The following is a 21,611-nucleotide window of genomic DNA, read 5'->3' on the forward strand; positions in this document are numbered from 1 at the left end:
AAACATAATTCAATTGTAAAGTTCACTGCAAACCATTAATGGGTTCCTAACCTGCTACACTAGCATGTTATTAAGATTTCTAATAAAATCCATGAATTAAGAGTATGCTTTCTTTTCTTCTTATTTATGTTAAGATTACATTTCATGTAACATCTTTTCTTTCTCTTTCAAAAACAGATTTTGTCTTGAAGAATGATTCCAAGCTACTTTTTTCACATTTAGATTATGCATCTGTTGTTGCTCCGGTTTGAAGTTCAAATCCTTCTTATTTATTATCATGAATCAAGCTAAGCAAGTAATATTCTGCATAGCTCCCCTTCCACATTCCCTTCAATGCTGGCTCTCTTTTATTTTTCTTTTTTGATTGGAGTAGCAAAAAGATTGTTTTTGTCTTTTTTTAACCTGAGAAATTTACTAATGTTTCAAAAATCATGTATATATGTAAAATCTAGGTAAAATTTTCAGAGAAGGTCCTACATCTTATAGTAGTCATTGGAGCATGTTTATCATGTGTGGATGTCATATTGCTTACGAAGAAAAAGATTCATGGGGATTTTCACTTATACCATGAGTGGCTTTTAAAATTTTCACATTTCATGGCCCGGGTAAGCTTTCCTACGTTTAAGTCATTGACTTTTTGCTCAAAACTTTAAGCAGTTTTCTTTCTTTTATGAACTTTGTTCTGGTATCTTAATATTGTTTGTTTGTTTCTAAAATATTTAGGCAACGATCGTGTTCTCTTTGAGGTGTATTTGTTTTCAACACATATTGTGCGGTATAATCCTCTGTAGATGGTGGATTATAAAAACTATGTTTGAAATTCCTTATTTGCATGAGGCATTCTCTTCAATGGAGGTACTTTGTTTTTCCTTTTAGAGATATTTTCCAATTTATCAAGTGCTTCTTTATAATTTATTGAGTTGTTGACCTTGCTCATCTTTAAGAATTTAATGGTGTGTTAAACATTCCAATTTATGTGCCAAGCATGCTTATGTTTGCTCTGTGGGCCATGTAATGCATTCAAGTAGGTTTGCAGGCTTGACTTCTCATATCATGATAATATAAAATTTTAATCCTGTGAGAAGATAGTATTCCATCTTGTCATGGTAAAAAGGAAACAATTAAAAGATGAACACGTTATGGATGCTTTTATGGTACAATGCCATAACCATCTAAATAGTCGGAGGAAAGATGCAACACATTATTTATATTGGCTAAAAGAAACAATCATTTCTTTCAAAATGGTGAGATGCCAAAACCATTTCAGATAATTAATATCTTACTTCTTGCAATTTCATTTTTTTTTATATTTGCCTCCATTGTCTTAACTTCTGAGTGGTCCATTATTGTCCTTCGCAAGTATCATTGGTGCACGTCTATACAAGTGTTAATGGATATGAATTTTGCATATATTATTGGAAAGCAATATTTAAGCCATTTAGTTTCCAGGTTGCAGTTTAAAAATTGTCTGAACCAAGTAGTCAATGATATTGTGAAAACAATCTTTAAGTAAAGCCTTTTCTTCTTCCATTTCAAATCGTCTTTTTGTATGTGGAATACATCTTGCAATTACATAATGTTGATCTGTCACGGTAGTTTGTTCTATTCTTATTCTTCTTCTTCTTGAAAAAGAAAGAAGAGGCAACTACAAGCTATAAGGCTTTGTCTTGTTCCTTTTGAAGTAATATTATAACTTTATTATGTTGCTCTTTGTGTACTTCATGAATAGAACTAATCTCTTAACATAGGCATTAACAATTTTAGTAACTTGGTAATGAATTTTCAGCGAACCAACTCTTATTAATTATTTATCATTTTTGGCAGGTTTTAGAGTGTCTTAAAGAAAGCTCTGCTTTATTTTTGGATATCATGTTCTGTATATCCATTAACTATATCCGAATAAAACAAGCATCTATGAACAACAGGTATGATTTCAAGTATTTAGGTTGTACCACAAGTTACATTTTAATGTTTTCAATGGTGTATTTTAAGTTTAGATTATTAAATTAGTTGGATATGTTGGTTGATATGTTGTCACTATGTCTTTCCAACTAAAAGAAGGTAAAACGAAGAAAAAGGATTCTTCAATACACTAATGTTTTTCTTATTCTTGTTACTATGTTATGTGTTGTATAAGGCTAGCGACAGGAATGTCATTCAACCACTGATAGGTTTTCTATTGACTGTGGTCTGTATTCTTTTTATGTTTCTACCTTAGTAATTGTTGTCCAAGAAGACTAGAGGAGAGACAATAGTTGAATCTCGTCAAACCCATCTCCATCCCTAACGAAGGTGTATGAGGTCCTTGGTACAATTCCTTGGGGTTTTACCAATTATGCTAGCTTGTGCTTGGACCTTTTTCTATCATGGTTGGATCCATAACTAAGTAAGATAAAAGTTCTAGGACTAGTCAAATATTTATACTTAAAAACTTTCTTGACATGCTTTTTCAATCAGAGCTAACCTATAAAATAATGGGCGAGAGATGGTATGTAAAAAGATAAATACAACTAAAAACTATTATCGAGGATTTGTGAGGAGGTCATATGAAGTGTGAAAATATTATTATGCTTCATGTGGGAAACTGTTTATTTTAATTACAACTTATATAAAGATGTTAAAAAGGATCATGATGTGCAATATATCTGATAATGACCTTGCTCAGTCACTTCATCACAAATATTCATGCATTAGTTTATTCATCCTTTTTTCTCAGATTACATGTCAGTGACTCAACATGTTAATTACATATTTGTATAGCTTTCCCATTAGTAATTCTTAGCTTATGTTTGTAACTTGTTTAATAATAATCAAATTGAAAAGGTTTCTCATCATTGTATGGATGTTAATTACATCTTCTTCTTTTTTCAGATTGCATGTTTGTGACTCAACATGTTAATTACATATTTGCATAGCTTTTATTCTCCAAATATTAATTAGTAATTCTTAGCTTATCTGTAACTTGTATAATGGTAACCAAAACTTATTTTTCCTCGGAGCAGTTTGCCAAATGTTCCTATTCATTAGATTTCCCATCTTCGATAATCAACATTTTGAGAAAAGTTTGATAAAAGTTTTCATATCAAAGCCTTATATCTTTACTCTTATGTTATTGAGACTTATTAGCTAAACATTTTTCATGCTGAGCTTGTAGCCCACTGAAAGATTCACTTCTTTATGTTGAGATGGACATTGAGGAATGCTATCACAGACTCTGTAAGAAATTCTTTCATCTCAACTTTTCTCGTGCATGCTTCCAGCCTATTTAATGTTTTAATGATTTGTATATTTATAGAAATAATTTTAAAAATTGTGCTCTAGCAGTGTTATTCCTTATTTGTTCTCACACCAAAAGAGTTTGGATCCTCGACATTATTTTATTTTTAGTTGTTTTTATTTTTTGTATTTCAGTACAAAATGTGTCTTGTTTTCCTTTTTTTATTTTCTAAATTAAATAAACTGATACTATTATTTTTCATGTTTGCTTGGTTGTCAAAGAGAAGCATGCATGGCTTTTGGGATTATATGGTGTTCAAATCAATCACTTCCATAATGAATTCTGGTTTCCTAAAGCAGCTTGACTTCGATGCTGAAATGGATCCTTCTACATGTCACGAAAAATTATTAAGTTACTGGAAAGATCAGCAAAATAATTCTTGCTGAAATGCATCATTATTTAGAGCAATATTCTATGCTTATGGATGGCCATATCTTCGTCTAGGTTTATTAAAGGTATTCTTACTCTTTAAGATTGCTTGAGATGACATCTGGAAGTTCTTTATGCTTGATTGAAAAAAAAAAGTGAAAAAAGAAAATACAAGCTTGTTTGTTGAATATATCTTTGTGTTCCCTAATGCATTAAAACATATTGAGAAATTGAGGTGTAACTGTTTATTGGGATTTATGGGGTTCACCTTTTTTTGATAGAAAGTAGGCCTCATTAAAACCTCCTGCAAGCCCTGTCATGTTATGAAGGTAACATGACGGAACAAAGAAGGAGGAAAAGAGTGCCAAGAAACTTTTATTTACCAGAGCCAAATTACAAAGACTGAACAAACTCCTAAACTTTCAACTGAAGAACATAAGACTTAAAACAAACCACCTAACAAACAGGAAAATACAATTCCTGCTAATCAGCACGATCATATAACTCAAAAATCACCCTATCCCATCTTTAGCTAGTTTGTCAGCTTCCCAGTTTGCCGCCCTCAAAATATGCCTAAATATAATTTCTTTTCCAGTCAAACTCGAAACTATATCCTTCACCAAGGATAGATGCAAAGGGGGGCTTAAACCCGGATTCTGGATCCACTTCAGAGCGTTAGATGAGTCTGATTCCACGATAAATCTCTGATTTGGGACAAAATCCAACTCCTCCATAAGACAAATCCCTCTTTTAATTGCCAACTCTGCCAAGATAGGAGGACCACCCCCTACTTATTCAGAGAACCACTGTAGCAATAGTCCACTGCTATCCCGAATCAGACCACCAATACCTCCTTTTCCCCACCCCGAAACCATCGCTCCATCAACATTCAACTTTAGAATCCCATACGGTGGAGGAACCCAACAAGCTGATTGATAGCAACCCTTTCCTGATCTGCCTGCCGAATCTGCAAGTTTCAAATCACCTACTAGAGAATCTAAAGGAATGCCCACATCCTTGAAACGAGCACTAAACCAGGAAGCCACTCTAAATCTAACAATGAAGGATAATCTGACCAAATCCAGCTTTCCTTTCTGAAAGATAATCTCATTTCTACATTTCCAGACTGACGACATCACTGCCCTAGGAATGAATTTACAAATCAAAGAGTTAGTCATAAATCATCCCACAAAATTATAAAGTCCATGGTACACTTTGGAATCACCAATGACACATTCCACATTTTCAAAAAGGAAGACCACAGACCCCACACAACCCTGCAATGCAGAAATAAATGGGAAAAGGGAGCTAACTCCTCTTTAACCGGTACTCTTTGCTGCACTAATTGCCAAACAAACATTTCCACCCTTGGAGGAGCTAAACCTGTCCAAATATTCTTTTCCCAATTCACATGATTCTGCTCCAAACGACCTTGTTCAAAGAAAGAGTTTATACAAGACATTGCTGTGAAAATTCCTTCCCCATTCCCTAACCAAATCCAACAATCATCTTCAGCAGGAAAAAGGGAGGTATTATTCAACATAGTGATCAACTGCAACCACTGTTCAATTTCCCAATCAGCCATCCTTCTCATTTGGATGTCCCACACCCAACCCGAGGCATTATTCACCATAAACTCCATCACTTTGCCCGCTCTATTATTTGATAAAACATAAAGTCTAGGAAACAAAATTTTCAAGGGAACATCACCCAACCATACATCATTCCAAAACTCCACAGCTTCCCTATTTCCTGCCTTCAAACGCATATTCCTTCTAAGACAATCTCCAAAATCATCACTGTTGAAGAAGTTTTTCACCACACCTTTCCAAATCCACGATGCACGAGCTGACCACGAATTCCCCATAATAATGGAATTCGGATCCAGATTGTAAACAACACAAACTCTCTTCCACTAAGACTTTTTTTTAGAAGTAAACTTCCATACCCATTTCCCTAGTAAGGCTCGGTTCATTAGTGCTAGATTAGGGACCCCTAGACCCCCCAATTTTTTTGGTTTAGAAACCGACTTCCAGTTGCTATATATGAATTTAAGTTTTTGCTACTACAAATACAATTTTGGTTTTTTTTTTTGCAAAATTTTATTGATTTCATTGGTTTTGCTAGACGACTGTTTCTGAATAAGCTAATTCGGTTTCTTCAACAAGGTTTTCATATCTCTAAATCTAATTCTTTTTTTTATAGGAATAGGAGGTCTCATTAAAAACCTCCCTCATAGTTGGCTCTTGTGAAAGAGGCAACTAGCGGAAGGAGGAAAATAGTATCTCATTTTATTGATAAACCATAATTACAAGATTACAGCTTACACAGTAAAAAACCTGAAATAAAATACAGAACAAAACATCAAAAAAGCTCTAAACTTTCAACCAATCCCCTCCTTAGCTAACTTGTCTGCCTCCCAATTGCAACTCCTAGGAATCCATCTAACAATAATACCCCCAGCAGATAGTGGTTGTTAAGTCTTATGCTTTCTGGGAAGGTTTACTTTGTTATAAGGGCTGACAATGTATTATTCTTCAGATCAATAAAATTATAGGTGCTCTTTTCCTCCTTTCAATGCCCTCATGTTACTTTCACAACATGGAGGGTAAAAAGGGGGTTTTTAATGAGGCCTCATCTTCTATCAAAAAAAAAATACCCCTAGCAGAAATTAAGGCTCCGATCTCCCCTACCAAAATACTGAAAAACGATGGGATAGTAGAAGGCAACAGAATCCAGTCAACTGCTACTTTGCAGTCACTCTCTAAGATTAATCTTCCCTTCAATGCCCATTCAGATGAAATGAATAACCCAATGCCTTGTTTAATGGCTTTCAGCTCGGCATACATAGGTTGAAATGGTCCCACAACAGTAGAGAAGGTAGTTAAAGTAGAGCAATTCGAATCTTTCAAACACCTCCAATTCCACCCTTTAATATCTCTCCATGCTTCAGAATGAATTTTTGCTTTTTTTTGCATTTCACTTAGTTCGATGAGTTGGGTCATGTTATTGTTTTGGTCTTTTGCTGGTTCATGCTTCTGTCCCATATGAGATGATAAAGAGAGTTTGGCAAAAGGTTTCTTAGTATATTAGGATTATCGGTTTCTACCAGTTTCTTTTTTTTTGATAAGATTAGAAGGCCTCATTAAAAACCTCCTTCTTGATTAATGGAGCTTGAAAAGAAGCTCCTTAATCATTGGAAGGAGGAAAAGAGCGCCTTAGATTTTCATTAAAGAAAATAAGATTACAACCTCGATAGATCTCTTCGAAATAACCCTTACAACAGTCTATAAATCCCACCCGAACAGGAATCAAATGCTAAACTGAAACAACAAACAACATAAAAATTAGCCTAATCCAGCCTTTGCTAAAGCATCGGCGTCCATATTAGCTGACCTTGCAACCCAATTTATAACCCCCCCAAAATCTAAGATTGTCAACTATACCACTAACAACGAATGCATAAACAACTGGGCATGAATTAACATTGTTGATCCAGTCTACTGCAACCCTGCTATCACTCTCAACAATCAGCCTATCTTTAACCCTCCCTTGAGCATAAGCATATAATGAAATACCCCTCTGAATAGCTTTAAGTTCGATCATAGTCGGAGGTCCCGGACCAGCTGACTCTTGAAAAGAACCTAGGACTAAACCTGAATGATCCCTCCAAATACCTCATATACCCGATTTCTTCCAGTCACTACTAACGGCTGCGTCCACATTCAATTTAAAAAAACCAGAAGGGGAGGTACCCAAGGGAATGAAGAAGACTTCATAGAACTGTAGGGCGAGTAGGAGTCTGCTAATGAAGGATCCATAATCAAGGAATCCTTATGAATAGAAACGTCCTTGTGCTTAGCTAGAAACCAAGAAGCCAACCTAACTCGTGATAAGAAAAATAACTCTAACTGATCAAGCTTTCCCCCTTCAAAGACAATAAAATTTCTGGCCTTCCAAATGGTCCAAATGATAGCCCCAGGAATGAAAGTCCAAATAGAAGAATTTGATTTCAACTCATCTCAAGCAGTAAGAAAGGTTTTTGCATCAGCAGGAAACACAGAACTAAATCTCCAAAAATTATAAAATTTGTACCACAAAGCCCATGCAACCGAACATGTAAAGAATAAGTGCGTGGAAGTTTCCTCAACCAATTTACAAAGAGAGCATAAATCATCCTCAATACCTTGAACACCTCTTTTAATCAGTTCGGATTTAACAGCTAGCTTGCAAAGCAAAACCTGCCACATTAAAGATCCAACTCTAGGGGGTACCAAACCTCTCCAAATAATGTTATTTCAGAAGCAAACATCTGATCCTGAAGCACAACTTTTAATACAAGAACTGACTGAAAAAACACCATCCCCACTGCCTTTCCAAAGTAAAATATCACTGGAATCTTTAGACAAAGAATAGGGAGAGATGAAGCTCACCAAGTTACACCATTGTTCAACCTCCCAATCATTTAAATTTCTTCTAACTTGAACATCCCAAACCCAGCCAGATGGAAGGAATTCCCCAATCTCACAAAGTTTACCAGATCTATTAGAAGAAACCGAAAACAATCTAGGAAAAAAAAACTGAAGCGGATAATCTTCAGCAATAAGCTTACCATTTCCAACATAAAAACTACACAACTTCGAAACTTAGAGCCAAGGAGTCTTGTTTGTAATGATTGTTAACCACCGATCTCCAAAGCCAAGAAGATTGAGGAGAAACCTTGCTATCAAACAGTAACCTTGAAGAATCAATGTTGTATTTGCTACAAATAAAATTCCTCCAAACAGAGTGTCTCTCATTTGCAAATCTCCAAAACCATTTCCCTAGCAATGCTCTATTCATACTAGTCAGATTCCGGACTCCCAGACCACCCTCGTTCTTAGGTTTACATACATCATCCCATTTAACCCAGTGAATCTTCTTTGAACCATTTCCCCCTCCCCCTCCCCATAAAAAATTAGACATGATCGAGTTGAGAGCCTTAAGGATTGAAACTGGAATCTTGAACATAGACAGGAAATACGTAGGCAGTGAGGACAGAACCGATTTGATCAAAACCAGTCTCCCTGCTAATGATAGTGTAGCAGCCTTCCAACCCGCTAATTTAGTATGAAAATTCTGCACCATCGGTTCCCAAATAGCAGATGCATTCTTAGTTGCCCCTAATGGGAGACCTAGGTAGTTAGAGGGAAACTCCCAACAGAACAACCAATAGAAGCTGCCCAGGTCTGAACCTCCTCTTGGGAAATATTAATCCCAAACAAACTGCTTTTCTTTAGGTTAAGTTGCAGCCCTGACATAACCTCAAAAACTCTGAGCACCCTTTTCACATTCATAATCTGTGTTTTCGAAGCTCCACAGAAAATAATTAAATCATCAGCAAACTGTAAATGTGAGCTTGAAGGACCCTTCCTCCTTGCCAACTGTCAAACCAGAAAATAGTCCTTCAGAAACAGCCCGCAGTATTAATAAATTCAACAACTCCCCTACTAGATTAAATAACAAAGGTGAAAGTGAACACCCTGTCTTAGTCCCCTTGTCCATCGAAAATTCCTCGGTTTGGAGACCCATGACTAACACTGAATGGAGGCAGTAGAGACACATTTCCTGATCCAACTAATCCAAGTCGAACCAAATCCCATTTTTCCATCACCTTTAATAAGATAGGCCAATCAACCGTGTCATAAGCCTTTTTGAAAAACAATATGAAGTAATCTATTTAATGTGCTGCTCATTGTTTCATACATCAATGATACCATGTTCTGTTAAATGCATATTGCTTTAGATCACAAGTCGGCGTTCATGTTATATGCATATTCAGAAATTTATATATCTGTTGCAAAGTTTATGAATTCAGTAATCTAAGTTCCGCTCATTCTGTTAAGTTTTACAGTTTTCCTATGAACATGGCATCTTGACTTTTCCTTGTACTCTGATTGTAACTAACTAGGGTCTGTAATAAATAATTATAATGAAGTTTTAGTTGGAATACTTGATTGACCTGCTATTTCGAATTCTTTTTCTTTTTTCAGGTTCTGGAAATTCGGATGGCTATGTTCTTGCAATATCGTTAGGCCTAGTATCAGTTCTCAAGTGAGCTTTTTTTTTCTCTTTAAATAATCAATAATTTTATACATATCTCTATTATTTTGTCTATGTTTGTGTCTACTTGTATTGGTCCGTCAGATTTTGTAACTAAGTGTCAAAAGTCAAGTTTGCCAAGAAAATATATGTTTAACATAGCATTGGGTATATTTAGTTGAGATCAATATCAAGAAAAGATACAATTTTACATGTTATTCCTTCCAAACCATCACTAAGCAGATAACATGAGGATGATTTTGTTGTCGCAATAGTTTACTTTCTCTTAAGCCTTACTCGTATATTCTTATCTACATACTTATTAAAACATAATACAAATGTAAAGTTCACTGCAAACCATTAATGGGTTCCTAACCTGCTACATTGGAATGTTATTCAGATTTCTAATAAAATCCATGAATTAAGAATTATGTTAACCTTTTTTTCAGTAGACTGTAATGTTGCAAGTGCTGAAGGTTCTCCTTATTGCTATAGCATCCATGAAGCTTAGACTTCAAAGTAATTGTCTAGGATCTAGTTATCTCGTTTATTGTGTGGTATATGAATTGAATCAATTGTAATTTTTTAACTGAAATGCAGTCCATGGGGGAATCTTTGCTGCTGCTTCTTATAATTTCACCTCAAAAGCAAAGAAGCTTCTCAGGGACCAAAATGATAATGGAACAAGTTTAGGGGATGCACTACTTACTTTGTCATGGATGCCACATTTTCATCTATCAAAGATCTTCAAATATTTGGTGGTGCTGTATCAAGGTGCATCTTGTATTTGTTGTTGTTTTGATTCATTGATTTCAAGGTCTCAAGTTTTATTATGATTTTCCAAGCATTTTCTTAGTGAAGAATGGAACAAGTTTAGGGGATGCACTACTTTACTTTGTCATGGATGCCACATTTCATCTATCAAAGATCTTCAAAATTTTCTGGTGGTGCTGATATCAAGGTGCATCTTTGTATTTGTTGTTGTTTTGATTCATTGATTTCAAGGTCTCAAGTTTTATATGATTTTCCAAGCATTTTCTTAGTGAAGTTTCTTTTGGTTTTCACATGGTTCTTAAGATGAAAATGTATCTGCTTTATAAGGTTTAGTTGAAACATTATCTGATTTATTGGGTTGAACTTTAGTAGACTTAATTTTATTGCATTGATTAAAGTGGTTTTTCTCTCCAAAGGTACAACTGTATTTTCTCATTCTTAAACCATCTAGGCTAAACTTAAATTGTGGTTGATCAAACTTTATTAGACAATAATTGTTGGTTTCTTGTTTCTTAAATTTTCTGAATAAAAAGTTTGTGCAGGCAGCAGGAGCGCAAGCATCTCACCAAAATTTTGACGCTCCTCGCACTTATGTAGAAGCAGTAAGTGAGATTTAGATTCCTTATAGTGAAAGGTTTCTTTTCAGAGACGTTACTTTCAATTGTGTTTTGCTTGACATGGGGAATGTAATTAGCTTGATCATCTTCTTTTTCAGGAGAAGCAGTGCTAGAGCTAATGATCACACTTAGGATGGAAGGTAACCCTTCTTATAGTGAAATGTATTTTTTTTTAGAGACGTTACTCTCAATTGTGTTATGCTTGATGATGCATACTGAAAAATATCTTTTACGATAGGGTTTGCCAAACTTTGTAGCAGTTGCTCCCAGGGTTTCTTCTCATGTTAGCGATAATAATCCTAACAAAGCAGCCATTGATCTTAATAATTCAACTTCTTGAAACCATCAAGTGTAGGACTTTGATGAATTTGATCCTACCAGTTCTGTTTCAGGTATGAATTCTATGAGTTCAATGGTTTCTGTGTTCCAATTCAAGTGGTTTTCTTACCAAAGGTACAACTGTATTTTCTCAGTAATAAACCTTTTAGAATATTAGCAATGAAATGGAACTCAAATAGAAAAGGTCTATGCTTAATCTAGTTTTTTTTTATTCAGTCCATTATTACGTTTCAGTTACATTTCTGGATCATGATCAGTAGGATCTGTATGATTACTTTCTTCTCTGTTAACAATTTGTTAAAGATATTGCTTTTGAGTTCATTCTTGATATGAGAATATTAAATAATGGGGTTGTATAAGCGTGTTCAGGGAATATGGCGACAAATATAATTATGATTGTTATGAAAACTTGGATTATGAATGATCAGAATGGTCATGGAAGAGACCTTGAGTAGGGTTATAAATATGATGTTCGATATGACAAATATGGGTATTCAAACAATTGTGATGGAGATTGTTATGGCAGAGATTATGAAGACCGCTACAGCAGGGATGATGACTACCGAGGAAGAAGTGTTGATGATTATCAATAGGCACATGATTTAGGAGTTATGGTAAAGACCATGCTTTTGACGAGGATGGTTCTTCTTGTTGGTATGCACTTATTTACTTTGAGATCTTTATATTGCTATGTTCATTCATGAAACATTATATTGTTTATTAAATAATGTTGAAATGTCTCAATTTTTGTTAAAGTATAATGAAAAAATCAAATGAAGGTGTAAATATAATAGTTTCTATTTCACTAGATTAGGATTTTTAAATGTGCATTACTTGGTAACTTCTATGGAATTTGTCTATCCAAATGTGCTTTTGGGAGTCATTTCACCATATAACATGTCCAGATTTGATACTTGAGATCCTTGTGAAATTTCGGTTACGATGCTAATACTTTTTTGTTGTGCTTTACATGGGGAATGAAATAAGCTTTATCATATTCTCTTCCAGGGGAAGTAGTGCTAAAGCTAATGATCACTCTCAGGATGGAAGGTAATCATGAAATAAGCTTGATCATCTTCCATCCAGGCGAAGCTTACAAGTGTTGAAATTTAAAGCCTAGACTTGTTGCATCCACTCTTAAGTGTGCATCTTAACCATCTAGGCTAAACTTCAATTGTAGTTGATCAATCTTTATTAGACAATAATTGTTGGTTTCTTGTTTCTTGAATTTTCTAAAGGAAAAAAATATCTTTTTGCAGGTAGCATGAGCGCAAGCATTCTCACCAAAATGTCGGTACTCCTCGCAGTTATGTAGAAGCAGTAAGTGAGATTCAGATTCCTTCTTATAGCGCAAGGTATTTCAGCGACATGTTACTTTTAATTGTGTTTTGCTTGACAGGGGAATCTAATTAGCTTGATCATCTTCTCTGTCAGGGGAAGCGCGCTAGAGCTAATGATCACTCTCAGGATGAAGGTAACCATGAAATAAGCTTGATCATTTTCTCTTCCAGGGGAAGCTTGATGCTTTACAAGTGTTGAAATTTAAAGTCTAGACTTGTTGCATCCCACCTCTTAAGTGTGTATTCTGAAACCATATAGGCTAAACTTCAATTGTAGTTGATCAATCTTTTATTTGTTGGTTTCTTGTTTCTGAACTTTCTGAAGAAAAAAAAATGTCTTTGTTCAGGTAACAGAGCACAAGCATTCTCACCAAAATGTCAGTGCTCCTTGCAGTTATGTAGAAGCAGTAAGTGAGATTCATATTCCTTCTTATAGTGAAAGGTATTTCTTTCAAAACATGTTGGGGAATCTAATTAGCTTGATGATCTTCTCTGTCAGGGGAAGCGGTGCTAGAGCTAATGATCACTCTCTGGATGGAAGGTAACCCTTTATAGTGAAAGGTATCTTTTTAGAGACATTTTTTTCAATTGTGTTTTGTTTGATGGTACATATGAAAATGTCTTTTATGATAGGATTTCAACTTCTGTAGCAGTTGCTCGGGGTTTCTCCTCATACTAGCGATAATAATCATAACAAGTAGCTCTTGATCTTAATAATTCAGCTTCTCGAAACCATCAAGTGGAGTCTTTCATGAATTTGATCCATGTGGTTCAGTTTCAGGTATGAAATTCTATATGAATTCAATGGATATGTTCCAATTCTATTACTAGATGGTCATAGTCATCTTCAATTATGAAACATGGTTTATGTTATGTTCTTTTTCTGACATATGCCCTGAAAAATGTAATTTTCTGAGTTGTCCAAATATTAGGTTGACATGCGCTGTTACTTCAATTCCATTTATTATTTTTTAATTTATCTTTTATGTGGTAGGTTTTAGTACTTTCTATCTTTGAATTACATGTTTCTTACCAAATTGTTAGTCATTTAAATAGGATATTACATTTTGGGGCATAAACCTTTTACTGTTAGTTACATACTAGTGACAATTTAATGTTAAAACCTGAAAGACTATTTTGCTGACTTATTTCAATTTTGTTTAAATTGAAAATAAAATACTTGAACCTGTTTGGATTGTTTGTATGTATGTAGAGTATTTCTTTCTCGATTTACTATTTTTGAATATTTAATTTCTTTCTGTAGTCTTTATTTTTTTATAACATTTAAGGGAAGCCATTATTCATCTGAAAGCTTTCTATTTTGAATGCTATTGTCTTCATATTATTTTGTTCAATTTGATTTTGGAAATTTAAATGTTAATTTTTGCATATGATTGCAAACATGATATGTTTTTTTATAGGAATTAGGCCCCATTAAAAACCTCCTTCTTAGTTATTGTGTTTAGAAACACAATAAACATTGGAAGGGGGAAAGGGTGCCCATAATTTATTACCAAACATAAGAATTACAACCGAAACTAAACACACAAAACGAAGACCTTCATTACACAACCCAATAACCCAAACTCAAAAACCACAACCTCAAAACACTCATTACCCTATTCCAGATTTAGCTAAACAATCAGCTTCCCCATTAGAACATCTGCTTATGCCTAGTCAGAACACTAAACTGCATAATAGTTTCTGGATTTCTGATCAAATCAACATAGAGAACCGGGAATTGATTGGTTGTTGATCCATTTCAAAGCCATAGATGAATCACTTTCCAATATCAGAGTCCCCTTATCCTCCAAACTGAATCAAAAACAACTCTAACCCTACTTTAATCGCAGAAATCTCAGCCATAATCGGAGTGCTCGGACCTGTCGCTCTCGAGAATGAAGCTAACTGCTTATCATGAGCATCCATAAGAACACCTCCAATACCACTTCTTCTCAATCAAACGTAACAGCCTCATCAACATTCATCTTAAAATGACCCGAAGGAGGAGGACACCACTTCATTTCTGCAATTGCACTTAGTATGGGAACGATGCACATCCGCTAAAGTTAAATCACCCATAAGGTTGTCAACTTGGATATACATTATCCATCTTGCCATTCTGAACACAATCTGATTCCTGCAAATCCAGACAGTCCACAAAACTGCTCATGGTATAAAATTCCAAATATCCGAGTTAGGTCTCAATTCCACCCAAGAAAGCAAGAACCCTTTAGGATTATTGGGTAGTACTGAACAAACATTCCACAACCGTAAGAATTTTACCCAAATCTCTCAGACCATGTCACAAGAAAAGAATAAATGACTCACTGACTCAGGTTCCACTCCACAAAACACATTATTGATTCTCGATACCTTTGACACCTCTGCTTAATAAAACAAATTTAACAGCCAGCTTCTGATGAATAATTTGCCACAGTAAAACCTCCACTTTTGGTGGAACTAACCCCTTCCCACAATCTCCACCAGGCGACATCAGGCTCAGATAATCTTGAAAAAACATTGTTACAAGACTTAACCAAAAACACGCCATCCCCAGTTCCTTTCCAAGCAAAGTAATCTTCTCTTGTCAACAAGGACGAAAATATCCAACAGTACCATCATTTGCAACCATTGATCAAATTCCTGTCCAATAAATCTCTCCTAAGTGAACATCCCATCCACTCTCCATTACAAACACACCCAAAAATCAGCCACAACCCCATCCTTATTAACCGATAAAGCAAATATTCTTGAAAATTGAGTCTTCAAGGGATGGTTATTCGAAAACATATCTCGAAAAGTCATTCAACCGATAGTTTTTTAATATACCTTCCTACATCCACGATGTACTGGAAGGCAAATTAGCATCTAGAACAATTGACTCCTATCACATTATACTTAGAACAGATCGTAGCCTTCCACCAAGAATCCTTTCATTACCAAACTTCCAAACCATTTGTCCATGAGAGCCCTATTCCGAAGGTCAAGATCTGCAATACCCAATCCTCCAATTCTTTATTTTTGCAAACAGTAGACCAATTAACCCAGTGGATCCTTTTCTTCCTGCCAATGAACACCGCAAGAAATTAGACATTAAAGATTCTAATTTTTTCCGAACAACCACTGGCATTTTGAAAAGCGACAGATAGTAATTTGGAAGAGCATTTAGGACTGATTTTATCAAAACAACCTTTCTTGTAATTGGGAGGTAGACAAGTTAGCTAAGGAGGGGATAGGTTGAATGTCCTTAGTGTTAGTGGTTATGTTTGGTATTTTATTTCGGGTGAGGTTGTAAATTATAGTTGTATGTAATTCTGGTTTATTAATATATTGAGATACTCTTTTCCTCCTTCCGCTAGTTGCCTCTTCTCAAGAGGCAACTATGAGGGAGGTTTTAATGAGACCTCCTATTCCTATCAAAAAATAAATATAAATAACCTGATTTCCAGCCTGCAAGTTTCTTGTAGAACTTATTCACAATCGGCTCCCAAAGGTGAATAGAATTCCTCCTAGCTCCCAAGGGTAACCCCAAATACTCCATTGGAAAAGAGCCTCGAAAACATCCTATAGAGGTAGCCAATCCCCACAACTATTTCTTGTAAATTAATATCGAAAATCCTACTCTTCAACAGATTCAGCTTAAGCCCTGTACATAACTCGAAAACAATTAAAACCCTATTCAGATTTTCCAATTGACTTTTAGAGGCTTTGCGGAAAATTATCAAGTCATCGGCAAATTGTAGATGAGATAGCATTACTGAAGAATTATCGTGACCTATCTGAAAACCTTCGAATAGCCCCAACTCTACTGCTTTAGAAATCAGAAGATTCAGAAATTCCCCCACAAAATTAAACAGCAATGGGGATAGAGAACATCCTTGCCTTAGCCCCCTCGAAACTTTAAAGCTTTATGTGGGAGAGCCATTAACAAGAACTGAAATTGAAGTTGTATTTAGACATTTTAGAATCCAAGACTTCCATCTTCGATCGAACCCCATACACTCCATAATTTGGATTAAAATATCCCAGTCCACGGTATCATACGCTCTCTTAAAGTCCACTTTAAACACGATACCTTCCCTTCATTTCCTCCTCCAAAAATCAATGGCTTCATTAGCAATTAAGGAGCAATCACAAATCTGTCTACCCGAGATAAAAGCAAATTGGGAATGACCAATCAACTCTCCTATGCACATTCTTAATCTTCTTGACAAAACTTTAGATAAAATTTTGTATAAACCCCCTACCAAACTAATTGGTCTATAGTCTTCAATATCATCCGGATTTGTCTTCTTAGGAATTAGAGTAATGAAAGAATGGTTCACACCTTCCGAACTTTTTCCCCTAATAGAAATCTCTGAAAAACTTTGAATCTCCTTTCAAAATCTACCAAAATTTCTTGAAAAAGCCCATATCAAACCATCCGACCCGAAGCTTGTTGCTATCCGATGATTGAATAGCCTCCCAAATTCCTCCTCAGAGAAATTCCTTTCTAAAAGTGTAACTTGATCCTCCGATAACCTGTTAAAATTCAGCTCAAGCTCTCCACCTCAACCGTCGGCTTGGAGTTGTAAGCCTCCTTGAAGAAATCGAAAATGCTCGATTTTATCATTATAGGATCCTCAATCACATTTCCTCTCACATCCAGAGTATTTAGAGCGTTGATCCTCCCTCTATTTGAAGCACATGGTGAAAATACCTCGAATTCCGATCTTCATCCTGGATCCAACTCGCCCTTGATTTTTGGAACCAAATTAGTTCTTTTTGTACAACGTCCATATCGCTTTTTATTTGAATATCCACTCGAAACCATTGGATTCCTTAGTTGAATTTGAGCTTCTAGGTCGAAATTAACCTCTCCTTGCTGTCAATCAATTTTGGTAATTGCAATCTGCTTTTATCAGACCATCTTTTGATCTCTTGTTTTGTATCTCTAAGAAGCACTTCAATGCTTGGCTTCTTCTGCTCTTCAAATCTTAAATTTTCCTTTCAACAGCTTCAATAAAACCCTCCTCCTCCATTATGTAATTGAACAGTTTTAAAAGGTTTCGGACCCCAATTTAACTTCCTGGATTCCAACGCCACTGCATTATGATCCGAAATAGATTTTGGTAAAGAACCTGTACAATGTCCGGGGAAAAAGACGAAGAAAATCGTTCGAAACTAGAAACCTATCCAGTCTCACGAACGTAGGATCTTCCCTGTTGTTACCCCCAGTGTATCTCCCTCCAACCAAAGGTAAATCCAATAATTTTGATTGGAACAGAAAGTCCCTGAACAACCTGGTTGAAAAAATAGTCATTGACTTTTCATTTCATCTTGAGACAAATGAGCATTAAAATCTCCAGTTACACAAGTGGACAGTCCACTTCGAAATAAAACTGAGTAATTCCTCAAAAAAACGCCTCTTATCCGCATCTACGAAGGCTCATACACATTGACAAACAACATTCATCTTGACTCTCCTTGACTACACCTTTCGAAGCTACAAACCTGGGAGAAATCTTCAACAACCGAGGAACAAACCAATTCTCATCCCATAACGACAAAATTCCTCCTGAAATTCTCTTACGGGGACTCAGCAAAGCCACCAAGGTACTTACCCCCAACGTCCTTCTCAAAGAAAGAATAATCGACTCCCAATTCGTTTCTTGCGAAAAGAAACGAAGGTTTCTTACTAAGTACTACATTATTTACTGCCTAGCCTTTTCCTTCCTAAACCCCTAACATTCCAAGTGACACAAGATACACCTACCATTACTAAAAAGAAATCACCTCCAGTAGAAAGGTAGGATTAAATCTTGCCCTCCTCACTCCCACTGGATAAAACTCCGAAAACTGACTCTTCTTTCTTGACCTGTTGTATACTCTATCGCAGAAAGTGGTAGCAGTATAATTTGGGTGTCTTCGAATTTTTGGAGGGAAAGAACACCTCCTGCGAAACAGAGTCCTGATTGACGACCACTGGATCCTTTCTGCATTGAAACATTTCTATTTCTGCCTCCTCCAGAACTGCCTGCTGTAAAGCTCCCCACTCCACCCATAAATCCTGATCTGCACACCCCCTTTAACTGACTTAGCAGGCTTATTACCATTTTTATTTGACATTGGACTTTCCTGACCAGGCCCAAAAAGCTCTAACCTGTCAGAACCAATATTAAGCCCATTATCTTGGTCAGCATTTTCAGGTTCCAAGGAATCAACCCCCATGCTCAACTCCCTTTCTCTCCCATCAATAAAGTCCCCAACATTTCCTGCTGACCTGGAACAACACCTAATATTGTCTCCTAGAACATTGATTATCGTCTCAAAAATACTAAGTCAACATTTCCTGCCACTACCCCATTGACAAGCCAGCCCCCCATGTGGAGAATCCCTGACCCATGCTGCAACTCTGGTATGAGAATCTGAAATCACATGCTTGCCCAGCAGCCATCCTGACCTTCGACATCAACCCCTTGGCACCAATCCGATGAGTTTTTTCCTCCCAAGGAACCACTGTTCGACCTCTTCCCCACATCATCCAACACAGGAAAAAATCTTCAACTCCCTCCACCTTAATTTTAATAGTAAACGACCTGCCATAGAGAAGTAATGGTAACCTGTGGAGGTATATCAAATGGACTTTCAACTCATTAACATATGAGCCACTCTACAATCCGCTCTTTGAACTGCTTGCTCCTGAATCTTAACTAACTTGCCCCCATTTCGAAGCTAAGCTTGTGAAGAAAGAGGCTGACCAGCATTTAAAGGAACCCCAATCATGGACACTGCACAGAAAGGTAACGGGACACACTTCTCATCCATAATGGGCTCCAACCTTTCGAACCAGAAGGACAATGCCTCCTCTTCTCTTCCATCAAAGCAACTTTTCTTCCATGTCCTGAAGACTATTAAGCAAGCGTTTTTAGCATAGCCCCATCTTACCACCTTGACATTAATTACCTCAGTTCTTAGAGCTTTCTGCACAAAGTCAGCTTCAAAGATGCCTTGCAGATACCTGTTAAGGACGATCTCAGCCAAGTCCTTTCCTCCATTGGAATGAAACATCGAAAGACTTCTTCACCTCCCTTGAAATACCATAGCTGCCCATTTTTTTGGCTTTCAGCCTTTTTCGCTCCCACTACCGAATCTTTATAAGACCTACCATCATAAAACTTGTTCAGCAGCCCATTCTTCCCACCATTATCAACTGTGGATAAGGTCTTTTCCTAACGCCACCTCTGCACCTGTACCTCTAGACCCCACTACGTTAATCCGCTCTGAGCTCCTCGAAACACTATTCTTCTGGTATTTTGCAATTGACACCGATATTCTCCTCCCATTAACCAAGACACTATTCATCCTTTCCTTTGCATTGAGCAAATCCTCTTTGCTTGCAAAGTGCACAAAGCAAACGTACAATCCTTGTAATTGGGTCTTCTATTAACGAACGGAATAAATCACTCTACCATGATAACTAAAGCGTTCCATAAAACTTCTAGGCACTCTCCTACTAAGGTTATCAATGAAAGCAACCCCGAAACTCCAGGCACTGATTTGCCTGATGAAGCACTTCCTTTTGAAAAACGCTCACTCTCTCTCAAACTTTCTCACTCATATTTTTTACTTAAGAATATATTAACTAAAGTTGACATGATCTGTTTTAATTCCGAAGATTAGAAACTAATTGCCAATGGATCATCTTGAGGGAGATATTGGTTTAGATGGTGGTAAAAGTTTTCCTCTGTCTACAACAAGTATATCGAATATTGTTTGTTGTTTGTTGATAATTGTTCTTTGACAGTATGGACTCTTGGTCTGTTAACCTTGATTTTCATGGTTCTTAAGATGAAATGTATTTGTTTATAAGGTTTAGATGAAACATTATATGTTTTATAGGGTTGAAGTTTATACTTGATGTGTTATGTTGTATATGTTGTTCACTAACAATGAAAGACACGGTTATGCTACTCAGTTACATTTTGATGTCACATTAATTGTCCATGGAAATTTTTTGAGATTGATTAAAGTGGTTTTTCTATCCAAAGGTGCAGCTGTATTTTCTCATCCTTGCCTTTAATTGTAAGATATTCATTGCTCATGCATTCACCAATTGACATCCATTTCTTCTTTCTTTCTTTCTTGAGTAATAAAACTTTGAGATATTAGCATATAAATGGAACTCAAATAGAAAAGCTCCATGCTTAATATAGTTCTTTTTATTCAGTTCCATTATGTACATTCTAGTTACATTTCTTGATCATGATCAGCGGGTTTATGATTACATTCCTTCTTCTGTAAACAGTTTGTAAAGATATTCCTTGGAGTTTAATTCTTGATATGAAAAATTAATTAATGGGGATGTTGTGTTCTTCCATAATATTTCTTGTTTGTTCTACAGGTTTCAAAATACATCATAGGTGGAATGTATAGGCAAGAGTCATGAGGATATGACTACAATATGATTATAATCATTATGGAAACAGAGATTATGATGATCAGAATGGTTGTGGAAGACACCTGAGTAGGGATATAGAGATGATGATCAGTAGGCAATATAGGAATTCAAACAATTGTGTTACTTTCATTGTGTTTGCTTGACATGAGGAATGTAAGCTTGATCGTCTTCTCTGTCAGGGGAAATGGTGCTAGAGCTGATGATCAATATCGAGATGAAGGTAACCCTTATAGTGAAAAGTATTTCTTTTCAAATACATGTTACTTTAATTGTGTTTTGCTTGATTATGCACACTGAAAAATATCTTTTATGATAGGTTTGACCAAACTTCTGTAGCAGCTGCTCCTGGGGGTTTCTCCTCCTGCTAGTAA

The 21,611-nt window shown here is 36.0% G+C and overlaps 3 long non-coding RNA genes across 3 annotated transcripts; all 3 read left to right on the top strand.

The window, feature by feature from the left end:
- The first annotated feature begins 183 nt into the window (after window positions 1-183).
- LOC120203801 lies at window positions 184-10,420 on the top strand. The gene is made up of 7 exons (XR_005523900.1): window positions 184-605; window positions 724-855; window positions 1,825-1,925; window positions 3,155-3,216; window positions 3,499-3,732; window positions 9,679-9,739; window positions 10,328-10,420. It is a non-coding gene; the product is annotated as an uncharacterized LOC120203801 (long non-coding RNA).
- A 220-nt stretch (window positions 10,421-10,640) lies between these two features.
- Window positions 10,641-13,359, top strand: LOC120203865. Its single transcript, XR_005523905.1, has 10 exons — window positions 10,641-10,688; window positions 11,044-11,103; window positions 11,217-11,258; window positions 11,357-11,510; window positions 11,984-12,111; window positions 12,466-12,507; window positions 12,717-12,812; window positions 12,892-12,931; window positions 13,145-13,204; window positions 13,297-13,359. It is a non-coding gene; the product is annotated as an uncharacterized LOC120203865 (long non-coding RNA).
- A 163-nt stretch (window positions 13,360-13,522) lies between these two features.
- On the top strand, window positions 13,523-21,609 carry LOC120178893. Its single transcript, XR_005521807.1, has 3 exons — window positions 13,523-13,578; window positions 21,184-21,460; window positions 21,557-21,609. It is a non-coding gene; the product is annotated as an uncharacterized LOC120178893 (long non-coding RNA).
- The last annotated feature ends 2 nt before the right edge of the window (window positions 21,610-21,611 follow it).

The sequence above is a fragment of the Hibiscus syriacus genome, unplaced genomic scaffold (assembly GCF_006381635.1).
Source record: "Hibiscus syriacus cultivar Baekdansim isolate YM2019G1 unplaced genomic scaffold, ASM638163v2 tig00000002_pilon, whole genome shotgun sequence".
NCBI classification, from domain to species: Eukaryota; Viridiplantae; Streptophyta; class Magnoliopsida; order Malvales; family Malvaceae; genus Hibiscus; species Hibiscus syriacus.